The sequence below is a fragment of the Pristiophorus japonicus genome, chromosome 19 (genome assembly GCF_044704955.1).
Source record: "Pristiophorus japonicus isolate sPriJap1 chromosome 19, sPriJap1.hap1, whole genome shotgun sequence".
Lineage (NCBI taxonomy): Eukaryota > Metazoa > Chordata > Chondrichthyes > Pristiophoridae > Pristiophorus > Pristiophorus japonicus.
In genome coordinates this window covers 5,268,027-5,281,598 of record NC_091995.1, presented here as the reverse complement: position 1 = coordinate 5,281,598, position 13,572 = coordinate 5,268,027, and the positions used below count along the sequence as shown (strand labels likewise).

Below are 13,572 nucleotides of genomic sequence, written 5' to 3'. Positions count from 1 at the left end.
AGCATCCGCGTGCCGGGAGCTGTGGGTGCGCGGGCATCGTCGGGGGGCCTTTGTTTTCACGGCCTCCGGCGGGGGGGGAGGGAGAGCGTCCGATCGGAAGGAAGGCGCGGAAGAAGGCGAAACATCTGGAGGCGGGTCCCCTCGGTGCGCCAGACAATTTGTTTATCACGCTCATCCCAACCCCGTCACCGGCGAGCGCGGGGTGCCCTGAGCCCGTGCCCAAGCACTCTACCAATACCGCAGAGGGGTTCGGGCGCGGGCAAGATAAGGAAAAGGGGGGAGTGGAGCGGGAGGCCTCGGCAGACAAGGAGGTCTCCCTGCCTCCGCTCCGCCCCAGGAACAAAAGGAGGCACCGCTCCAATGAGGCGGAGGGGGAACAACATCCCTCCGCGGAGGAGTCGGTGCCCGCCGCGTGTCCCGCGTCCCCCACCGGCGCCCCCAAATTGCGCCGTAGGCGGGAGGAATCTGTCCCCGGGGAGGGTGAGGCAGTCGAGGCTGCCCAGCCTCTGCCTCCCGGGGATGGCGTGAAAGATCTGCCTGTCGTGGGGGACGTGGGGCCAGCGGAGGAATGCGTAGCCGCCGGGTCGAGCGTCCCGGGGACTGAGGCGGGCGGGGCCGAAAAGGCCGAACCTGAGCCCGCCCAGCTATTAACTAACTTCCCCCGGGAGTCGCTCGGCCCGGAAGAAACTGAAAATATGATTAATTTTAACGATACTCTACACGCTGGGCCGGGGGGTGGCGGCGGGGAAGGGGAAGAACAACAACCCTCGCCCCCTACTTTGGAGCTGAGGGACTTGGTGGACCTGGAGAATTTCCTAGACCAGGTCTCTCCGTGTTCCCCGGCTCCTGGGGTGGGGGAGGACCCCCTTCCGCTGTCGCTTCCCGACTCAGCACCACTTTTAAAGGAGCCCAGTGGGGACTTCTCTGCCGACGATCCTGGGGGTGGGATCGGGGCAGAGCCAGGGCCAGAAGGAGCGGCCAGGCCGTTTGCCGTACCTCGTGCGGTCGACGGGCCGGCAGCTGGCGGCGACATCCCGGGGGAGGACGGGGACTCAGTGGGGGACGCGGGAGAAGATCTAGAGGAAGGCCGCGCTGAAGGACCTGCAGCTTGTCGGGTCCCGAGGCGCGTTCGTGAGGTCGCGGATCCGGTTCCTGCGGGATCTGGACCGCGGCTCCCCCTTCTTCTACTCGCTGGAAAAAAGACAGAATGTCCGTAAGCAGCTCTTGACGCTGCTGGCCAACGACGGCTCTCTCGTCTCGGATCCGGAGGGCGTCAACAACAGGGCCCGTGAATATTACGGGGCTCTGTTCTCTCCGGAGCTGTCCAGCGAGGAAGCACGTAGAGTTTTGTGGGTGGACCTGCCGAAGGTCGGCCCGGAGGGCGCCGATAATCTGGAAGCTCCGCTAAGCCTGGTGGAGCTGACCGGCGCCCTCGCCCGGCTCTCGAGGGGAAAAGCCCCGGGGCTGGACGGGCTAACCGTGGAGTTCCACAGGGCGTTCTGGGACGTCCTGGGGGCGACTACGCGCGGGTCCTGGGGGAAAATCTGGCGACCGGGGAGATGCCCCTCTCTTGGCGCAGGGCAGTCATCGACCTGCTGCCTAAGAAGGGCGATCTCCGCCTCCTTAAGAACTGGCGCCCGGTCTCCCTCCTCAGCACGGACTACAAAATCTTCACCAGGGCGATGTCTGCTCGCCTTGGCGCCGTGCTGGACCACATGATCCACCCCGACCAGTCCTACACGGTCCCGGGCCGGACAATCCACGATAACATCCATCTGGTCCGGGACCTCATCCATTATTCCCAGGAGGCTGGTCTGTCGGTCGCCTTCCTATCCCTCGATCAAGAGAAGGCGTTCGACAGGGTGGATCACGACTATCTGCTCGGAACTCTGCGCGCTTTCGGGTTCGGGACGCATTTCGTCGCCGGGATCTGACTTTTCTACGCTGCCGCGGAGTGTCTGATTAAGGTTAACGGGTCCTTGACGGCGCCCCTTCGCTTTGGGAGAGGGGTGCGCCAGGGATGCCCCATGTCCGGCCAGTTATATGCCGTCTGCGTGGAGCCTTTCCTGCGCCTCCTGCGGACGAGGTTGATGGGACTGGCTCTGCAAGGGCCGGGCATGGAGGTCGTCCTCTCGGCTTACGCCGATGACGTGCTCCTCGCGGTAGAGGATCCCGCTGACCTGCGGAGGATGCGTGAGTGCCAGATGTACTCGGCCGCGTCCTCCGCCAGGATCAACTGGGAAAAATGTTTCGGACTCCTGGTGGGTCAGTGGTGGGTGGACTCCCTGCCGGAGGAGCTCAGGCCTTTTGCCTGGAGCACGACCCATCTCCTCTATCTGGGAGTCTTCCTTAGCCCCGACGAGGAAGCCTGGCCGGCGAACTGGCAGGAGCTGGAGGCCAAGGTCGCCGCTCGCCTAGGGCGTTGGACAGGACTGCTCCGAGTGCTGTCCTACAGGGGTCGAGCGCCAGTCATAAACCAGCTGGTGGCCGCAATGTTGTGGTACCGGCTGGTCACTTTGACCCCTCCCCCTGCGTTTGTCGCCAAGATACAGAAGAAGCTGGTGGACTTCTTCTGGAACAACAGGAAGCACTGGGTCTCTGCCGCTGTCTTGAGTCTCCCGCTTAGGGAGGGCGGTCTGTCGTTGGTGTGCGTCAGTGCCCAGCTCGCGACTTTCCGTCTTCAGACCCTGCAGAGATACCTTTACGTTGAGCCCCCTCCTAGGTGGCGTGCTCTGGCGATGTATTTCTTCCGCCAGCAGCACGGCCTCAACTACAACACGCAGCTCCTGTTTGTGAGTGTGGGGGGCGTCAGGACCGCCCTCCGGGAGCTGCCTGTCTTTTACAAGGAACTCATCAGGGTCTGGAACAAAGTCTCCACCAAGTGCAGCTCTCCACCGGCTGGAGTGGCGGCCGTCCTGCAGGAGCCGCTGCTCGGGAATCCACGACCGAGGTTTTGGGTGGCGGTCGGACGAGAGGGCTGTGGCTGGTGAGGTGACCAGGGTCAGGGACCTGCTCGATGGCGGAGGAGCAGGCTGGATGGCGCCAGACACGCTGGCGCGGCGCCTAAATTCTGCCAACGTCCGCCGCGCGGCCGATGCCATCGAGTCGCTAAAAAGAGCTCTGGGCCCCGACTCCGTTAGGTGCATCGAGGAGGCTCAAGCACGTGGGGAGATCCCGTCCGAACTGACTCCCGTCCGGACGGAATTCCTCATCGGCGCCAAACCCCGGAACCTCCCTCGGGGGCCGGCGCCTCACAACTTGAGCCGCCTCGGGGAAATCCCTTCCGTACCTTTCAGTTCCGCGCGGAGGGGTTTCCTGTACGGGCTGCACCTGCACACTCTCAACTTTGCCATCCTCGCCTGCCATCCGGACACGCCATGGCGTACCATCTTCCCGTCCGGAGGAGGCGGGGGTCGCCGATGGAGGGCACTCTACGCGGGGGTCCTCCCACTATTTATCGGGGACTTGGCCTGGAGGGTGGTGCACGGAGCAGTCCCGTGCAATAAATTTTTAAGACGGTTCACGGGCTCCCAGGCCGCCTGCAATTTCTGCGGTCTGGAAGAGTCCGTGTTCCATGTTTTTATTGAGTGCACGAGGTTGCAGCCCCTGTTTTGTTATTTAAAGGGGCTGCTCCTGAAATTCTGGCTGCACTTCAGTCCCACGCTCCTGTGCGGAGGGGAGCGGGTAGGTCCGAGGGCCTCCTCGTAGGACTGCTCCTGGGCACGGCCAAGGGTGCCATCAGCCGGTCCAGGCAGCGGGCGGTCGAGGGGGTCGTTCAACCTGACTGCCTGCCTCTCTTCCACGCGTACATCCGCGCCAGGGTGTCCTTGGAGATGGAGCACGCGGTGTCCACCGGTACGCTCGCGGCCTTCCGCGAGAGGTGGGCACCGGAGGGACTGGAGTGCATCATCACGCCCGGCAACCAAATTTGAATTTGATTTTATGTTTTAAAGTTTAATTTGTTTTTAATTGCCAGTGTTTTTTAGTGTCCCCCTCCCCTTTTATAGGGGGTACTTAGAGAAAAAAATAATATGATTTTAGTGCCCAAAAAAAAACTTTAAAAAAAACACAAAAAAAAATCCAAAAAATGGGCGTTGTAAATGTTTGGTGCGTCCCCCAGATCGGGGGGCCACGATTTAATGTTTTTGTTTTCCCCAAAAAGAGTTTCATGGAGAAGGACCCCCCAGGTCCCTCTGCACCGCAGCATGTTGTAATTTCTCCCCATTCAAATAATATAACCTTTGTTAATTCCTGGATTCTTTTACCTCAATCTGGTTCAGTAAAATTACTGAGTCGAATACCTCTTGTGCTTTGAACAAAGCAGTCTTTATTACCGGCCAGTAAGACCTATCAGACAGAAGATATACTCTCTGGATAGAGCGTACACACTCCCTACGGATAGGTGAAGTTACATCGTAAAGCGTCAACAGTTATACAGTTTTGAAATCAGATAACAAAATACAAATGGATTGACAGTCTAACTCAGCCACTCATTAGTCAATCTATATGAGATGTTTTTTATGAAAGCACAAGCATTGCCTCTAAATGTTTCAATCTAGTGGTGTGACTATTAACTGAGACCTTGCAATTCTGCAGATTTCTTTCATGTTACAATTAGATGTTATTGGCAGGATTTAGTGACTTGAAACCTTGAGAAAGACTGTTAGCTATGCTGATGTTGCACTATTTGCAATCTGACATTCTCCCAGCTATTCTTCCATGGCTTATACATTTTCATATATCCCGTTTACTTTACTGTCCTTAATTCCATATATTCCGTTCAGATATCCACATCCCTCCTTTTATCATTCTATGATAACATTTAGAATCATTCTAGGAGTATTGCATTCATCCGTTCGCACTCCCTTTCCAGAATCATATTATTGTTGAGTAGTTCTCTAGTTTGTTGGATCATAACCCGGGAACCCTTGACCACAAGAGGGTCTGTTAACCTTGTCATTACTTTACAGCAGAGGTTAAGGCAACCAACAATCAAACAGCAGGTAATTATTATGATGAGAACAATTGCGCCATGTATTAGATAGGATCTCCAAGATCCACCCAGAAACCAATCAAACCTGCTAAGTTCTTTTGCTGGTGTGGATAACTTCTTCACCTCCCTCCTTATGTGATCGGCAAGGTGGGTTATGTTTTCTGAACTATCAGGAATGTAAGTGCAACATTCAGATCCTATCAGGGCACACGTTCCCCCTTTCTCAACTAACAGGTAATCGAGGGCCATTCGGTTTTGTAATGCTACGGTCCTTATCGCTACCATTTCAGCTGTGATGCCCTCCAGAGCCTCAGCAGTGCGGTTAGCTACCTGTTCCAATATCGTTTCTTTGAATCCATCTAACAGTCTCAGTTAGGGTCAGTGGAACGGTGCGCAAAGGAACTCCCCCTTTGGAATGTATAGGGATATGTGAACACACCCAGCATCTAGTGAAGTGCCCTTTTTCCGCATAAACGTAAGATATATACAAAAAGGTGTTTACATGGAGCTCTCGCCTTTGTCTTCCTTCCCGTGCGCCAAAACTGTCATATATCAACACTATTATGCAGACAGTGGCATACAGACACAGTCTCATCTTATGGCTCAGGATTCAGATAAATAGTCCAATTATTTTGCTGATTAAAAGAGTTCAGTTTTCCCGTCTCTCTTCTCAGGTCACCGTCGGTGTAGCTGGCTGTCTATCACTACGGGTAAAAGTTCAAACTGGTCCACGTTCCAATTTAGGATGCCAACGGCCTTGTTCAGCTATGGAGAAGAGGAAGTCTGGAACAGAAACAGGAGTTAGAATAACCAGTAAAATAGGTTTGTTAGAGGGTGTGGTTTGCAGTAATGCAGGTGAACCCAGGCACTTTTCCCCTCAACCTTGGCTGCAGTGGGGGGTAGTGAGTGACACCTAAAAAGGCCCCTCCCATTGTGGCTCTAATCCCTTCCGAATCTTTACTTCCCTGGTGCCACGAGGGACAATTCGGGTAAAACTGGGAGGTCGAGGTGAGCATCTTGAACCTGGTTGTGAACTAGTCGCAGAGCCTGAGTCAGAGAAAGAACATAGGTGGTCATCAGTCTAGCTGAGATCTCATATCTAGGAACAATTTCCCTCATTAACACCTTAACAACAGTCTGAGTCTTATTGTCCAGGTTAGGGTAGGCTTCAATCCATCTGCCAAACACATCTACTATTACTACCACATATTTGTAACACTGAACTTTTTGCAACTCAATGTAGTCCAACTGAAATGTCTCAAAGGGACCTTCGGGTAGGGGCGTTTTACCTCAATCACAGGGGACTCCCTTCCCTGGATTATGTTGCTGGCCAACCAGGCAACGACTATTGGTTTCTGGGTGAGCGCCTGGAGTCTAGGGTGCCCCCAAGTAGCCAAAAGCGTATCACTTGTTGCCCTTGCTCCACAATGAGTAGCAAAATGCAGACATTCTATAACCCATGAGGCCAACTCGTCAGACATGCAAGTCTGTTCCGCGGGAGTGGTCCAGAGTTTAGAAACATTGTCATAAGTACATGCATAATATTTCCACAACAGTTTATCTTTTTCAGGAGCGTCCTCCTGTGCTTTTATAACATCTTGGATGGTTGGCATTGGTTTTTCCGAGGCTAACTTATCCTTCGCAGGATTTTTAGTCTGACTCATAATTTTGGGCACTACCATCTGTTGGTCACGAGAGGCCTGTTTGGCCTCTTGGTCAGGACAACGATTCCCTACATCAACCAGAGAATTTCCGGTAGTATGGGTGGTACATTTGACAATGGCAATGCGTTTGGGGAACATGAGGGCTTGCAACAAATCAGATACTAACTGTTTATGAGATATCTCATTCCCTTGCGAGGTTAGGAATCCCCTATTTTTCCATAATTGTCCGAAATCATGGACCACCCCAAAGACATACCTAGAGTCGGTATAGATATTGACTTTGAGATCTTTGGCCAAGATACAGGCTCGGGTGAGGGCGAATAGTTCAGCTTGTTGAGCAGAATAGGCGGTTTCAAAAGCGGCAGATTCCAAGACCTGATTCTCCTGGTTTACTATGGCGTATCCTGAGATTCGTGTATCTTCTGGATTAATAGAAGTACTTCGGTCAACATACATAAACAATCATGACTGGGTTCTTCCTCATCTTGGGTTGGCTCAGTAAGAATACAGTCTGGATCTTCCATTGGTACATCAACTAAATCTTCCCTGACTGATGTGGCCTCTTAAATTAAAGATAAGCAATCATGACTGGGTTCTTACTCATCTTGGGGTGGCTCAGTAAGAATACAGGCCGGATTAATTGCAGTACAGTGCCGAAAGGTCAGTTTAGGATTGCCTGTGATTTGAGTGGGTTCTGTCGGATAGAGGGCCAGTCCACATTGCCCTGCACTGGGATCTCAATCGGATCAATGGGAGTATAACCCACTTGGGAGGGGTTCTCTGCCCACACATGAGGATCCACATAGTCAGGTATGTCCGAGCCAGTATGATGCTGTAGAGTCGTTAAGACCTTCTCGGGGTCCCCATGAAATTGGACTGTTCGGCCATGTTTTACGATTTGCACATCCCGGCTGGTAGGGTCAGCCTCATCTATGGCCTTGCGTACCATAACTCCCAAATCTTTAGCATGGTGAGGGGCTAATACTTCACGAGCAATATGCGGTGCCATTGTTAGGGGCTGTTTCCACAGATTCTTATCCACTTCCACAAAATCTGCCTCTCTTTCCAGTCCAGTCACTCTAGCCCTTAATAGAATTCCCTTCACTTCCCCTTCGTGATCCTGATAAAAGTTCTGCAGGTCCTGATTCTTTCCACTGGGATCGTATGCTAGGGTCACGTGATAGGGTGCCTGCGGCAGGTCCAGAGACCACCACTGAGGGGTTCTAGTGGTATAATACTGCCGCTTAAGGGTTTCCTGTTTTACAATAATCCCATCATCTCCACACTCCAAATGCAACTGGAATTTGCAGAGGAGGTCTCTAGCCATCAAGTTACAGTCCAGATTGGTAGTGATGACAAATCGATGTTCTATCAATTCTTCTTGGTAACCCACTTTAACTAATTCTGACACCGGGAATGTCGAGATTTGTCCCAGGAATCCCGAAAGTTCCTGTGTTTCAGTAGAGGCAGGGAGTTTAAGCTTTGATTGTACAGAAGACATGAAGGCTCCCGTATCTATCAAAAAGGGTTGCCATTCATTCAGAATTTTTAACGATATCATTGGTTCGTCGTCCGGGGAGGATCCCTGTACAATCAAGCTGTGTAGTCAATTGGGGGACAAGTGACCAAAGGGGTTGTTCTGGGAGAAGTTAGTGTAAAATCCTCCTCTCCCCCCTTGCCCCCCTCCTTTCCCTCCTCTTCCTCTTCCACGCTGATGGTAGGGGCAATTTTTAATCCAATGTCCTTCCTGCCCACAATTAAAACATCCATCTCTCCTTTCCCAGCCCCGACCTTTTCCCATACCAGGCCGGGGACAGTAGGGTGGTCCGTAATTAGCAGGGCCCAGGCCATTTGGGTGTTCGATATAACCGTATCCCTGCTTATTCACCCAACCAGGCACGCAATACTGCGGTTCCATCTGGTATCCCCTTGGATCGGGTTTTGGTCCTACCATCTGAGGCGGCTCTTCCCTTCTAGTCACGTATTCAGTCTTGACTCGGGTTGGGGGCGCACCTCCCCCTCCCCTTTCTTTTCCTGCCAATAATATCTAACTGCCCTTTCCATTTGTCCGGATAGCGTGAGCAATCAAATAGTTGTTTGAAGATCACAGACATCTATAGAGGGGTGGTCTGCAGCTTGTTGTGCATCAGGGTTTGGCATTGGTCTGACAGGGAATTGGTGTCGGGACTTTGGGATCTTGGAAATCATTTCTAGGCTGGAGGATGTTTCAGAGCTGTCTGACTGCTTGACAGTTCTGCGTCTCGATCGGCGGGGGTGTTTGCTATGTTTTTCACAACTTGGACTGGTAGATTGACTAGAAGATTTACGGGACTGTCTGTGATGTCGAGATATGAGATCTGGTTCTTTCGGCTATATTGCTTGTGAACTGGGGATCCGAATCGCTATCAGAGGATGAGGAGTCAGTTTGGGTTAGTTGCTTTGGTGATATGTGGTTGTTCCTAACTCCTCTCGCCGAAGTGTAAGGTGGAGGGTGTTGGGAAGAGGACTGGAGCAAGAGGCCAGGGGGTGCGGGAGGCGCCGTTGGGCGCTGAGTCAGTGGCCACTCATCAATTTCATCATCAGCCTCGGTTAACACAATGCCAGCCATTTTAACTCGTAGTTGATCAATACCTTTCTCAGAGGTCCCAGAGGATCTCTTAGTAAGTTTCTCGTGCACACATTCTTTTTTTAAAGACGTCTACAGTTTTAACATGTGTTCCCTCTGTCAATGCAAGTCCGAATTTAATAGCATTTGTTTGCCAACTTGACAGAAGTGATGCATCTTTTAATTTCTGACAATAATGTCGCCAGGTTGCAATTAAATTTTTAGCCCCTTCTCCTCGTCCCCTTCTCCAAATTAATCCCTGTGCTTTTTTTTTTGCTACCTCTACGCTTCTAGTGCCACCTAGAGGCCACTGGTCATCCCCTAATAATTTATTCAGGGCTCCTGATAACTTTCTAAAGTCTTCAGCTCTTTCAGGGAATTCCTCACATAGCTTTTGTAGCGGACTATCCGCATCCGTGGTTTTATCTAACTGATTACCCATTTTCACGCTGCTCCTCGTATTACTGTGTCGCTACGCGTTCGTGTCGTCGTGCAATTTAAACAAACTTAAAAATAGACACAGACTTTACAGAAACTAACACTGACTTTAACTAACTCCAAATAACCAAACTTTACTAATGCTAACACTGACCCGCGTCGCCGCGCGATTTAGGATACTAAACTACCACGTCGCCTCGCAGTTCACGTCGCCGCGCAATCCGCGTCGACCCGTGGCTCGCGTCGCCGCGCGAGTTAAGATACTTAAAACTTTAAAAGATAAACAAGGACTTCTAACACTTACCCGCGTCGCCGCGCGATTTCAATACTTAAAACTTTACTTAAAACTCTAAACACTTAAGACTTACAAAGACTTACTGACATTAGCACTGACTTTCGCGATTCGCGTTGCTGCGCCTCTACGTCACTACGCGTTGGCGTCACTGCGCGTTTACGTACTGCGCGTCTACGTCACTGCGCGTTCGCTTTCCTGCGCGTTCGTTTCGGCCCTTCTCCTCTCGGCCGGACGCTCGCGCCGCTGCGCGTCTCGCGTTGTTTGTGCGTCTGCGCCGCTGCGCGTTCGCGTCGGCCCTACCTTCCGAGTTGCTGCGGGGGTTTTTTTTAAAATTCAATCAGAGCCTAGACGGGCCAAGTGATATACAAGGTCGACGTCGTACCTGAGTTGAACACCTATCTTCTATTTAAATCCCCATTTTATTCCCTGTGAGCCTAATTTTCTAATTTTCTAAAGTCTTACGAGCCTCAATTAATTTCTTTCAGTCTCCAAATTTCCCTATCCTTTCGCGTTACTGCGCAGTTTAAATTCAATCAGTCAATGAAAGCCCTAATTTAATGGAGTTTTTCTGCCAACTGGACAGGAGTGATTTTATTTTTTTTTACTGCAGTGGAATTTTTCTCATAATTTAAAATCTCAGAACATTTAGTACGTTATTTTTTTTCATAACTAGAGAGAAGTCTGGCACGTAGGCTGTGGACTGCTTTTCGTTATCTCAATTGTTCCAGCCTCAAGGTCGTGTTATTTAATATAATTTTTTTTTGGAATCCTTTTGAATCCATCTCATTTGCTTTGCTGTGCCTTCTCTGAATGTTTTCTTTCAACAAGTTTTTCTTTTTTTTTAACCACCGGGACCATGTAATTTTTTTCTTTTAACAAACCTATCCTTTGTGCATTTCCTGGCTCCGTAACTTATCATCCGAATATACGTAATTCAATAAGGTTCACACTCTTAAAATTCCCACATACAGGACAACACTACGAAGGGTTAAAACAAACTTTCATTCTGTTTGAGATAAAACAAACCACAACTCCCCGGCTTTTTTTTTACAGTAAAAATCACAGAAGCATTTCTCATTTAAACAGACATTCACAAGAGTCTCTTTTCTTTCCTATTAATTTTTGGATCCATGATTGATCATCTATCCCTATCTAGCTCTAACTATAACCTATCTTTCCAAGTCGCCGCTTGGTTTGCGTCATCGCGCAATTTCCCTATCTCTCTATCCCTATTCTAAGTTTGAAAGGTATTCACCAGATTGTCCTGGATCTCGTTCAGACACTACCTGAGAACCAGCGAGTGGCCACACTTTCCTCAGACTTTTGAAACCGGGGGAAACTGGAGCAGTATTGAAATCATACTCACTCCAGTGGCCACTTTCCCCTCGTCTCGTCCAAGGCTAGTCTGGCTCTTAATTCGCAAGTTTTCGTCAGTCGTCCGTTGAGATCCCACTTCTGACACCAAATGTTAATTCCTGGATTCTTTTACCTCAATCTGGTTCAGTAAAATTACTGAATCGAATACCTCTTGTGCTTTGAACAAAGCAGTCTTTATTACCGGCCAGTAAGACCTATCAGACAGAAGATATACTCTCTGGATAGAGCGTACACACTCCCTACGGATAGGTGAAGTTACATCGTAAAGCGTCAACAGTTATACAGTTTTGAAATCAGATAACAAAATACTAATGGATTGACAGTCTAACTCAGCCACTCATTAGTCAATCTATATGAGATGTTTTTTATGAAAGCTCAAGCATTGCCTCTAAATGTTTCAATCTAGTGGTGTGACTATTAACTGAGACCTTGCAATTCTGCAGATTTCTTTCATGTTACAATTAGATGTTATTGGCAGGATTTAGTGACTTGAAACCTTGAGAAAGACTGTTAGCTATGCTGATGTTGCACTATTTGCAATCTGACATTCTCCCAGCTATTCTTCCATGGCTTATACATTTTCATATATCCCGTTTACTTTACTGTCCTTAATTCCATATATTCCGTTCAGATATCCACACCTTTTACTGTGTTTTTTCCCAAGGTGGATGACCTCACACTTTCTGACATTGTATTCCATCTGCTAAACCTTAGCCCATTCGCTTAACCTATCGAAATCTCTTTGTAACCTCTCTGTGTCCTCTACACAACCCGCTTTGTATCATCTGCAAATTTTGTTACGCTACACTTTTTGCAGCTGACCGAAGATTTGGAAATGTATAAACTGTGAAGAAAGGTTGTCGCAGCCATTGGGAGGACAGAGACAGACTGGTGGAATGGGCAGATGAGATTTAACGCAGATAACTGCTGCATTTTGGAAGGAAGAATGATGAGAGGCAACATAAACAGAATGGTACCATTTTATAGGATGTGTTACAACAAAGACACCTAGGGAATCACATACACAAATCTTTTAAGGTGACAGGACAAGTGAATGAAACTGTCAAAAAACATATGGGATCCTGTGCTTAGTAACTTTATTTATAGAGTAACAAAACAAGGCACTTATTCTGAATCTTTATAAATCTCGGATTCGGCCTCAGCTGCAGTATTATTTCTACACTTTTGGAAGGATGACCAGAATTGGAGAGGGTGCAAAAGAGATTCACCAGAATGGTACTATGGAGGAAAGATTTCAGTTCCGTCGAGAGACTAGATAAGCTGGGATTGTTCTCCTTAGAGCAGAGAAGGTTAAGGGGATATTTGATTGAGGTGTTCAAAATCATGAAGGCTTTTGATAGAGTAACTAAGGAAAAGCTGTTTCCACTGGCAAAAGACAAAGGGTTAACATAATTGGGAAACAATCGGAGGGGAGATTTATTTGTTTTACAATGGGTTGTGATGATATGGAACGCACTTACCGAAAGGGGGCAGCGATTCAACTATCTCTGTAATCTCCTCCAGCTCCACAACCCCCCGAGATGTCTGCACTTCTCTAATTCTGCCCTCCTGACCATCCCTCATTATAATCGCTCCACAATCGGTGGCTGTGCCTTCAGCTGCCTGGGCCCCAAGCTCTGGAACTCCCTCCCTAAACCTCTCGCCTCTCCACCTCACTTTCCTCCTTCAACCCGCTCCTTAAAACCTCCCTCTTTGCCCGAGCTTTTGGTCATCTGCCGCAATTTCTTCCTACGTGGCTCGTGTCAAATTTATCTGTTTTGTCTCATAACACTTCTGTGGGATATTTTACTTCTTTAAAGGCGCTGTATAAATAGAAGTTGTTGTTGTTATGGTGGAAGCTGATTCAACAGTAACATTCAAAATGCAACTAGAAATATACCTGTAAAGGAAAAAATACAGGTCTATGGGGTAGAGCAGGGGGGCGGGACTAAGTAGATAAGTCTTTAAAGGAGCAGACACAGGCAAGATGGGACCAATGTCTGTGCTGTAGGATTCTATAATTTCAATATTTGAAAAGGCTGATGAATGTGAGATACTGGAACTCAACTTCAGTGCCATTCACAGACAGTGACTGTCACACCCACCGTACCACACACACCCACACAGTCACAACATGGAACTGTATCTGAATTACAATGTGAGTTCCAGGAGAATATTAAACTATTGGGGAACACAGAAA

At 49.4% G+C, this 13,572-nt stretch overlaps 1 long non-coding RNA gene across 1 annotated transcript; it reads right to left on the bottom strand.

Annotated features, from left to right (window-relative positions):
* Window positions 1-4,304: 4,304 nt before the first annotated feature.
* Window positions 4,305-10,127, bottom strand: LOC139230337 (uncharacterized). The gene is made up of 2 exons (XR_011587904.1): window positions 10,079-10,127; window positions 4,305-5,776 (listed from the first exon to the last, which is right to left on the bottom strand). It is a non-coding gene; the product is annotated as an uncharacterized lncRNA (long non-coding RNA).
* Window positions 10,128-13,572: the final 3,445 nt, after the last annotated feature.